This window comes from Cherax quadricarinatus, chromosome 52 (assembly GCF_038502225.1).
Source record: "Cherax quadricarinatus isolate ZL_2023a chromosome 52, ASM3850222v1, whole genome shotgun sequence".
NCBI lineage: Eukaryota > Metazoa > Arthropoda > Malacostraca > Decapoda > Parastacidae > Cherax > Cherax quadricarinatus.
This window is the reverse complement of record NC_091343.1, coordinates 23,711,191-23,722,139: the sequence shown is the minus strand read 5'-3', so window position 1 is coordinate 23,722,139 and position 10,949 is coordinate 23,711,191. Positions and strand designations below refer to the sequence as shown.

The 10,949-nt window shown below is 47.1% G+C and overlaps 1 protein-coding gene across 11 annotated transcripts in view; it reads left to right on the top strand.

The window, feature by feature from the left end:
• Positions 1-6,605: 6,605 nt before the first annotated feature.
• LOC128696855 (polyhomeotic-like protein 2) overlaps positions 6,606-10,949 on the top strand; it is a 227,155-nt gene continuing 222,811 nt past the window's right edge. For 6 of the 11 annotated variants that reach the window (XM_070096161.1, XM_070096162.1, XM_070096160.1 and 3 more), the window contains exon 1: positions 6,609-6,853. The gene's annotated coding sequence lies outside the window, so the exon portion shown is untranslated. Of the gene's footprint in view, positions 6,854-10,949 lie in introns of all 11 variants that reach the window. The other 5 variants (XM_070096167.1, XM_070096169.1, XM_070096166.1 and 2 more) reach the window with 3 other exon arrangements.

Here is a 10,949-nt window from a genome sequence, read left to right as displayed (position 1 = left end):
TGTGTGTGTGTGTGTGTGTGTGTGTGTGTGTGTGTGTGTGTGTGTGTGTGTGTGTGTGTGTGTGTGTGTGTGTGTGTGTGTACTCACCTATTTGTACTCACCTATTTGTGGTTGCAGGGGTCGAGTCACAGCTTCTGGCCCCGCCTCTTCGCTGATTGCTACTAGGTCCTCTCTCTCCCTGCCCCATGAGCTCTATCATACCTCGCCTTAAAACTATGTATGGTTCCTGCCTCCACCACATCACTTTCTAGGCTATTCCATGGCCTGACTACTCTATGACTGAAGAAATACTTCCTAACATCCCTTTGATTCATCTGAGTCTTCAACTTCCAATTGTGACCTCTTGTGTCTGTGTCCCATCTCTGGAACATCGCGTCTTTGTGTGTGTGTGTGTGTGTGTATGTGTATGTGTGTGTATATATGTGTGTGTGTGTGTGTGTGTGTGTGTGTGTGTGTGTGTGTGTGTGTGTGTGTGTGTGTGTGTGTGTGTGTGTGTTGGCGTGCGTTTAAGTGGATGTGCATGAGCACTCGAGCACGGAGAACAATCTTGGTGCACCACAGACCTGGTAGTGACGGCAGATGTTTGACCAACACTGCCGCCTTGCAGTTCACCTCTCAACACAGACAGCTGTTGTTGAGAGAGACTGCGCCGCGCTCAGTGTTCGTAGGATCGAGCCTTCACTACAGCTGAGTGACCCATGAAGGTTTAGCGCTTCGTATGATCAGGACGAAATGTATAGTTTAAATTTGTCTCATTGCTGCCCACCACGACACCTGCTGCTGCCCACCACCCCCACACCTGCTGCTGCCCACCACGACACCTGCTGCTGCCCACCACCACACTTGCTACTGCCCACCACCACACTTGCTACCGCCCACCACCACCACACCTGCTGCTGCCCACCACCACACTTGCTACTGCCCACCACCACACTTGCTACCGCCCACCACCACCACACCTGCTGCTGCCCACAAAAACCACTACACTTGCTGTCCATCACTCCTACACCTGCTGCTACCCACAACTGCCACACCTGCTGCTGCCCACCTCCACCACCACACCTGCTGCTGCCTACAAAAACCACTACACTTGCTGTCCATCACTCCTACACCTGCTGCTACCCACTACTGCCACACCTGCTGCTGCCCACCTCCACCACCACACCTGCTGCTGCTGCCCACCACCAGATGTATTTAGAGAGCCAGATGTTTATGGCAGATTACGTAAAACACACATACAGATCTTTATGTATAAACTGTATAAACTGCCGGATGGTCTGTCAGGCTACATGATGGTCTGTCAGGCTACATGATGGTCTGTCAGGCTACATGATGGTCTGTCAGGCTACATGATGGTCTGTCAGGCTACATGATGGTCTGTCAGGCAACATGATGGTCTGTCAGGCTACATGATGGTCTGTCAGGCTACATGATGGTCTGTCAGGCTACATGATGGTCTGTCAGGCTACATGATGGTCTGTCAGGCAACATGATGATCTGTCAGGCTACATGATGGTCTGTCAGGCAACATGATGGTCTGTCAGGCAACATGATGGTCTGTCAGGCAACATGATGGTCTGTCAGGCAACATGATGGTCTGTCAGGCTACATGATGGTCTGTCAGGCTACATGATGGTCTGTCAGGCTACATGATGGTCTGTCAGGCTACATAATGGTCTGTCAGGCAACATGATGGTCTGTCAGGCAACATGATGGTCTGTCAGGCAACATGATGGTCTGTCAGGCAACATGATGGTCTGTCAGGCTACATGATGGTCTGTCAGGCAACATGATGGTCTGTCAGGCAACATGATGGTCTGTCAGGCAACATGATGGTCTGTCAGGCAACATGATGGTCTGTCAGGCTACATGATGGTCTGTCAGGCAACATGATGGTCTGTCAGGCTACATGATGGTCTGTCAGGCAACATGATGGTCTGTCAGGCTACATGATGGTCTGTCAGGCAACATGATGGTCTGTCAGGCAACATGATGGTCTGTCAGGCAACATGATGGTCTGTCAGGCTACATGATGGTCTGTCAGGCAACATGATGGTCTGTCAGGCTACATGATGGTCTGTCAGGCAACATGATGGTCTGTCAGGCTACATGATGGTCTGTCAGGCTACATGATAGTCTGTCAGGCTACATGATCGTCTGTCAGGTTGCTCGATGGTCTGTCAGGCTACATGATGGTCTGTCAGGCTACATGATATTTTGTCAGGCAACATGATGGTCTGTCAGGCTACATGATGGTCTGTCAGGCTTCATGATGGTCTGTCAGACTACATGAATGTCTGTCAGGCTACATGAAGGTCTGTCAGGCTACATGATGGTCTGTCAGGTTGCCCGATGGTCTGTCAGGCTACATGATGGTCTGTCAGGCTACATGATGTTTTGTCAGGCAACATGATGGTCTGTCAGGCAACATGATGGTCTGTCAGGCAACATGATAGTCTGTCAGGCTACATGATGGTCTGTCAGGTTGCCCGATGATCTGTCAGGCTACATGATGGTCTGTCAGGCTACATGATGGTCTGTCAGGCTACATGATGGTCTGTCAGGCAACATGATGGTCTGTCAGGCTACATGATGGTCTGTCAGGCAACATGATGGTCTGTCAGGCTACATGATGGTCTGTCAGGCAACATGATGGTCTGTCAGGCAACATGATGGTCTGTCAGGCAACATGATGGTCTGTCAGGCTACATGATGGTCTGTCAGGCAACATGATGGTCTGTCAGGCTACATGATGGTCTGTCAGGCAACATGATGGTCTGTCAGGCTACATGATGGTCTGTCAGGCTACATGATCGTCTGTCAGGTTGCTCGATGGTCTGTCAGGCTACATGATGGTCTGTCAGGCTACATGATGTTTTGTCAGGCAACATGATGGTCTGTCAGGCTACATGATGGTCTGTCAGGCTTCATGATGGTCTGTCAGGCTACATGAATGTCTGTCAGGCTACATGAAGGTCTGTCAGGCTACATGATGGTCTGTCAGGTTGCCCGATGGTCTGTCAGGATACATGATGGTCTGTCAGGCTACATGATGTTTTGTCAGGCAACATGATGGTCTGTCAGGCAACATGATGGTCTGTCAGGCAACATGATGGTCTGTCAGGCTACATGATGGTCTGTCAGGTTGCCCGATGATCTGTCAGGCTACATGATGGTCTGTCAGGCTACATGATGGTCTGTCAGGCTACATGATGGTCTGTCAGGCTACAGGATGGTCTGTCAGGCTACATGAAGGTCTGTCAGGCTACATGATCTGTCAGGCAACATGATGCTCTGTCAGGCTGCCCGAAGGTCTGTCAGGCTACATGATGATCTGTCAGGCTACATGATGGTCTGTCAGGCTGCCCGAAGGTCTGTCAGGCTACATGATGATCTGTCAGGCTACATGATGTTCTGTCAGGCTACATGATGGTCTGTCAGGCTACATGATGGTCTGTCAGGCTCCATGATGGCCTGTGAGGCTACATGATGGTCTTTCAGGCTGCTGGATGGTCTGTCAGGCTGTTGGATCTTCATTGAGGCTACTGGACGGTCTGTCAGGCTGATGGATTGTCTGTCAGGCTGCTGGATGGTTTGTCAGGCTTCATGATGGTCTGCCAGTCTACATGATGGTCTGCCAGTCTACATGATGGTCTGTCAGTCTACATGGTCTGTCAGGCTACATGATGATCAGTCAGACTGCTGGATGGTCTGTCAGGCTACAAGATGGTCTTTCAGGCTCCTGGATGGTCTGTCAGGCTATATGATGATCTGTCAGGCTGTTGGATTGTCTGTCAGGCTGCTGGATGGTTTGTCAGGCTACTGGATTGTCTGTCAGGCTGCTGGATGGTCTGTCAGGCTACTGTATGGTCTGTCAGGCTGCTTGGTGATCTGTCAGGCTGCTGGATGGTCAGTCAGGCTACATGTTGGTCTGTCAGGCTGCTGGATAGTCTGTCAGGCTGCCGAATGGTTTGTCAGGCTACATGATGGTCTGTCACCTGCTGGATGATCTGTCAGGCTACATAATGGTCTGTCAGGCTGGTGGATGCTTTGTCAGGCTACATGATGGTCTCTCAGCTGCTGGATGATCTGTCAGGCTGCTGGATGGTCTGTCAGGCTGCTGGATGGTCTGTCAGGCTGCTGGATGGTCTGTCAGGCTGCTGGATGATATGTCAGGCTGCTGGATGGTCTGTCAGGCTGCTGGATGGTCTGTCAGGCTGCTGGATGATATGTCAGGCTGCTGGATGGTCTGTCAGGCTGCTGGATGGTCTGTCAGGCTGCTGGATGGTCTGTCAGGCTGCTGGATGGTCTGTCAGGCTGCTGGATGGTCTGTCAGGCTGCTGTAACCCCCACACATTTAAAGCTTCCCAATGAGTAATAATAATAATAATAATAATAATAATAATAATAATAATAATAATAATAATAATAATACAATTTATTGGCATTGTTATTGTACGGACAGGCTACTGGTCTGGTCTGAAAAGTGACTGCTAGAGTTCAACCCCAACAAGTGCGAAGTTATGAAGAATGGAAACTAACAAAGAAGACCACAGACGGAGTACAGGCTCAATGAAGGAGAGGAGCAAAGACTGCATACGGCACTACAGCAGGACCTTGGGGTAAGTACTGTATCGAGTATATCTCCCGAGACGCACACCCTATAACTGCTGCAGCAGTAACGCCTCTGGTGAATCTAAGACGATTTTTTTCGGGACCTGAATAAGGAGTTATTCACGTATTACAGGTATAACACAGGTCTAACAAGTGTATTACAGGTATAACACAGGTCTAACAAGTGTATTACAGGTATAACACAGGTCTAACAAGTGTATTACAGGTATAACACAGGTCTAACAAGTGTATTACAGGTATAACACAGGTCTAACAAGTGTATTACAGGTATAACAGGTCTAACAAGTGTATTACAGGTATAACGCAGGTCTAACAAGTGTATTACAGGTATAACACAGGTCTAACAAGTGTATTACAGGTATAACACAGGTCTAACAAGTGTATTACAGGTATAACACAGGTCTAACAAGTGTATTACAGGTATAACACAGGTTTAACAAGTGTATTACAGGTATAACGCAGGTCTAACAAGTGTATTACAGGTATAACGCAGGTCTAACAAGTGTATTACAGGTATAACACAGGTCTAACAAGTGCATTACAGGTATAACACAGGTCTAACAAGTGTATTACAAATAAAACAAGTATAACACATATAATTCCCAGTTAAAACAAAACACAGATAAAACATAAAACACACATGTAAACTAGATAAAACACACTATATATTTATAAATATTTAATTTTAGACGTAAACACATAAACACAAGAAAGAAGCCTAGTCATTACACATTAAAGTTTATACGTACGTGATCAATATGGCTTCATAATGTGACTAGACGTTAGTAATTAAGTAAGTAGATTACTTAAGTACAGGTTTACATAAATACTGTTAAGATAGATTATCATATATAGTAATGTGTAAAGTACCTAGGATAACCCCCAAGAGTCAAAGTTACTTATTTCCACTGGCGTCATCGTGTTATTACTGGTGGTAATGGTACAGGTGTATGTGGTGTATAATTTAGTGCAATAAATCCGCTTCCTATAATCCACCATCTTCATTTAACCATTGATGTTGAGTGCAGGTGTGAGTGCAGCAGTGACCAACCAGACAGAGGGGTGGCGGCCTTACACTGTCACACCGCCGCCTTGGCAATATGCCCTCGACACTATGGCTATATATATGGCAGGAGTGCCACGTGTGTGTCGCCATGGTGTACCAGCTGGAGCGTGGGCGGCGTGGGCGTGGTGGTGGCACTCTGATCATTAAGCCTTACGGGAATTGCTTGTTGAGGCTGAGAGGTGAGGTTGGCAGGGTGGTGGTGGCGGTGCCTGGCAACCTTCACTGCTGCCACATGAGGCAGCAACATAGTGTTGTTGCAACACATGGCACTCCAGTCAACCTACCGCAGCAATGTTCATCATGCAGTGGCACTCTTGAAGGAGGTAGCAGGGGATACAAGAGTGCCATGGGATCGTTCCATCTGCCATCATTGGTCATGGGATGCTTCATTAATATGAGACTTGGAGAGCCAAGGAGACAGAAAGAGAGAGAAAAAAAAATACGGTGGAGCAGGTTGTGGCGACTTCGTTTCCCCCTCCGCAATTACATGGTAAAGTATTTGTTGGTAGTGTTGTGTGGCGCGAGCTGTGATTGGTGGAGCCGCCAGCCACACCACACACCATGTGACCAACTCCCAGGCACTAGGACCACTACCTGAAAACAACCACCATTATCCACTCTACCCTCCTTATTTCACCCCAACATACCCTCCCCGCCTCTCCACATACTATACACATACTCCCCCACCACATACAGGCAGCGGGGGCTAAAATATAAATGTGATGAAAGAGAGCCTAGTAAGGTTTTCAGGAATGGTCCCCAAATAATTTCATTATATAGTCCCTAAGAGAGGAAGGGAGAGTGAGAGCGTGGGTCGAGGCTCCGCCCTCACGCCCACGTCACTACAGGAGGCGGTGTGTATTCGTTCACTCACGAGCTGTGAGCCATCTCTGCCCTCCCGTTGGTCGCTATTATTACGAACTCACCAATCAGACACGAGGGGCTGTGCATGCAGCGTTGATGGGAAATTCGCCCGTCTGCTAGCCAGTTTCTCTCGATCTCTTGTGGAAAGAATTGGATAGTGGGACTTTACTGTGGATTTTACAGGTTAAAGCTAACGCTCGGGCTGGTGTTAGGATGTATACTCGGAGGATATACGTGTAAGGTGCAGCAGCAAGTGCAAGGAGCATCCTGACGAGAGGAAGAAGTGAGGTATGAGTGTGTATGATGTGTATGTCTGGCGGTGGCTAGGACGTGGCTAGGCGAGGCCATTGTTGGGGGACAGGGGAGGTTCATAGCACCACCACAGCACCACCAGGACACTTATCACCACCACCATCACCACTATAGTCACGGTATATACACACAGTTGTGTAAGTCTTACACACTTGAAAGCTAGATTAATCCCCTTCTTGGGAATAAAATATCAGTGATTAGGTGTCAGTCCCCCAGCAAGCCCCTCCTCCCTTCCACTGTCACCCCTCAACCCCCCCCACACCACCACTACCACCACCACTACTTCCATCCCGCCCCACCCACCCAGCCAGATTCATCCCAGTCTTCCCACTCCCCTTCCATCCCCATCCCATCTCTTGTACCACCCAAGACTCAGTAGTACCGCCCCACTCCAGTACCTCACTACACCATCAATACTACCACCATCAGTACTACCACGTCAATACTACCATCAATACCACACCATCAGTGCTACCACGCCATCAATACCACACCATTACTACCACACCAATACTACCACGTCAATACTACTATCATCAATACAACCATCAATACCACACCATCAGTGCTACCACACCAATACTACCACGTCAATACTACTACCATCAATACCACACCATCATTGCTGCCACCATCAATACCACATCTCTGACCGCGGGTTCAATCCCGGCCGGGGTATTACCTGGAGTTTACCTGGAGAGAGTTCCGGGGGTCAACGCCCCCGCGGCCCGGTCTGTGACCAGGCCTCCTGGTGGATCAGAGCCTGATCAACCAGGCTGTTGCTGCTGGCTGCACGCAAACCAACGTACGAGCCACAGCCCGGCTGATCAGGAACTGACTTTAGGTATGGTTAATACCACATCATCATTGCTACCGCACCATCAATACCACACCATCATTGCTACCACACCATCAATACCACACCATCAGTGCTAACACACCATCAATACTACCATACCAGTGCTACCACACCATCAGTACCACACCATCAGTGCTACCACACCAGTACCACACCATCAGTGCTACCACACCATCAATACTACTACGTTAGTACTACTACCATCAATACTACTACCATCAATACCACACCATCACTGCTACCACACCATCAGTGCTACCACACCATCAATACTACCACGTTAGTACTACTACCATCAATACTACTACCATCAATACCACACCATCAGTGCTAACACACCATCAATACTACCATACCAGTGCTAACACAACATCAATACTACCATACCAGTGCTAACACAACATCAATACTACCATACCAGTGCTAACACACCATCAATACTACCATACCAGTGCTAACACACCATCAATACTACCATACCAGTGCTAACACACCATCAATACTACCATACCAGTGCTACCACCATCAGTACCACACCATCAGTGCTACCACACCATCAATACTACTACGTTAGTACTACTACCATCAATACTACTACCATCAATACTACTACCATCAATACCACACCATCAGTGCTACCACACCATCAATACTACTACGTTAGTACTACTACCATCAATACTACTACCATCAATACTACTACCATCAATACTACTACCATCAATACCACACCATCAGTGCTACCACACCATCAATACTACTACGTTAGTACTACTACCATCAATACCACACCATCAGTGCTACCACACCATCAATACTACCACGTTAGTACTACTACCATCAATACCACACCATCAGTGCTACCACACCATCAATACTACCACGTCAATACTACTACCATCAATACCACACCATCAGTGCTACCACACCATCAATACTACCACGTTAGTACTACTACCATCAATACCACACCATCAGTGCTACCACACCATCAATACTACCACGTCAATACTACTACCATCAATACCACACCATACCTGGAGGTTATTCCGGGGATCAACGCCCCTGCGGCCCGGTCCATGACCAGGCCTCCCGGTGGATCAGAGCCTGATCAACCAGGCTGTTACTGCTGGCCGCACGCAGTCTAACGTACGAGCCACAGCCCGGCTGATCCGGCACTGACTTTAGGTATCTGTCCAGCTCTCTCTTGAAGGCAGCCAGGGGTTTATTGCCAATTCCCCTAATGCTTGATGGGAGGCTGTTGAACAGTCTTAGACCCCGGACACTTATGGTGTTTTCCCTTAGTGTACCAATGGCGCCCCTACTTTTAATTGGGGGCATTTTGCATCGCCTGCCCAGTCTTTTACTTTCGTAGGGAGTGATTTCTGTGTGCAGTACCACTACCATCAATACCACACCATCAGTGCTACCACGCCATCAATACTACCACGCCAATACTACTACCATCTATACCACACCATCATTGCTACCACACTATCAATACTACCACGCCAGTACCACTACCATCAATACCACACCATCATTGCTACCACGCCATCAATACTACCACGCCAATACTACTACCATCTATACCACACCATCAGTGCTACCACACTATCAATACTACCACGCCAGTACCACTACCATCAATACCACATCATCAGTGCTACCACACTATCAATACTACCACGCCAGTACCACTACCATCAATACCACACCATCATTGCTACCACACCATCAATACTACCACGCCAATACTACTACCATCTATACCACACTATCAGTGCTACCACACTATCAATACTACCACGCCAGTACCACTACCATCAATACCACATCATCAGTGCTACCACACTATCAATACTACCACGCCAGTACCACTACCATCAATACCACACCATCATTGCTACCACACCATCAATACTACCACGCCAATACTACTACCATCTATACCACACCATCAGTGCTACCACACCATCAATACTACCACGCCAGTACCACTACCATCAATACCACACCATCATTGCTACCACGCCATCAATACTACCACGCCAATACTACTACCATCTATACCACACCATCAGTGCTAGCACACCATCAATACTACTACACCATCAATACCACTACACCGTCAGTACTACCACACTAATTGTGCATTGCATAACAAGTGACATTTTTGTGCTTACTGTTGTACTAATATAGTTATCTACATTATTTGTACGCCTCAAGGGAGGTTCCTTGATGCTGGTGAGGGGCTCTTAATCTAAGGAATTGGATCTGTGCTCCAATTCCATGAATTGAGTCTGAATACCTTCCATTCCCTTCCATATGCGCTGTATAATCCTATGGGCTTAGTGCTTCCCCATGATTATAATAAAATTACATTATTTGTATGGCTCTGAGAAATAAATTATTATTACTTATATACTACTACATACCATCAGTATTTCTCAACACCTTGAATACTACCATGATTGAGGTGTATAAATGGAAAACATGAATAAATACAGGGGATGTAAATAGCGTGCAAAAAATATCTAGTCAAGACAGGATTCGCAGCAGTGATTTTAAGTTGGAAAAGTTCAGATTCAGGAAGTATATAAGAAAGCACTGGTTTGGTAACAGAGTTGTGGATGAGTGGAACAAACTCCCGAGTACCGCCATAGAAACTAAAACGTTGTGTAGTTCTAAAAATTGGTTAGATAAATACATAGGTGAGTGTGGGTGGGTGTGAATTGGGCCTGACTAATTTGTGCTACTTAAGTGAATGTGACCTGACCTGACTAGGTTGGGTCATTGGCTTAAGCCGAACCTGCCTCGCATGGGCCAGTAGGCCCGCTGCAGTGTTCCTTCTTATGTTCTTATTAAGAATGATAATGAAATTGTATTTCGTAAGACAGCAGTGCAAGAAAACTGCCTAGTAAACGTCATTTATACTGTACATTGATGGCTGGGTTCAGCAGACTACAGGCAGTACCACAGCAGCCGGAAAAAGACAAAAGTAATAAATAAGTATAAAGGCTAATAGCATCAGTGGAATTTCTGATTTGGTTCAGCGCTAACAGAGCTTGCTGCATTGAAACTCGAAGCAATAAACCGAAAAGCATAGGAGGCATAATCTTATGTGATTCCAAGCTATTCTAACGTGACTTCGTTGAAGAATTAAGACACTTATGCAACATATGGGAATCTTTATTGAAGAAACGTTTCGCC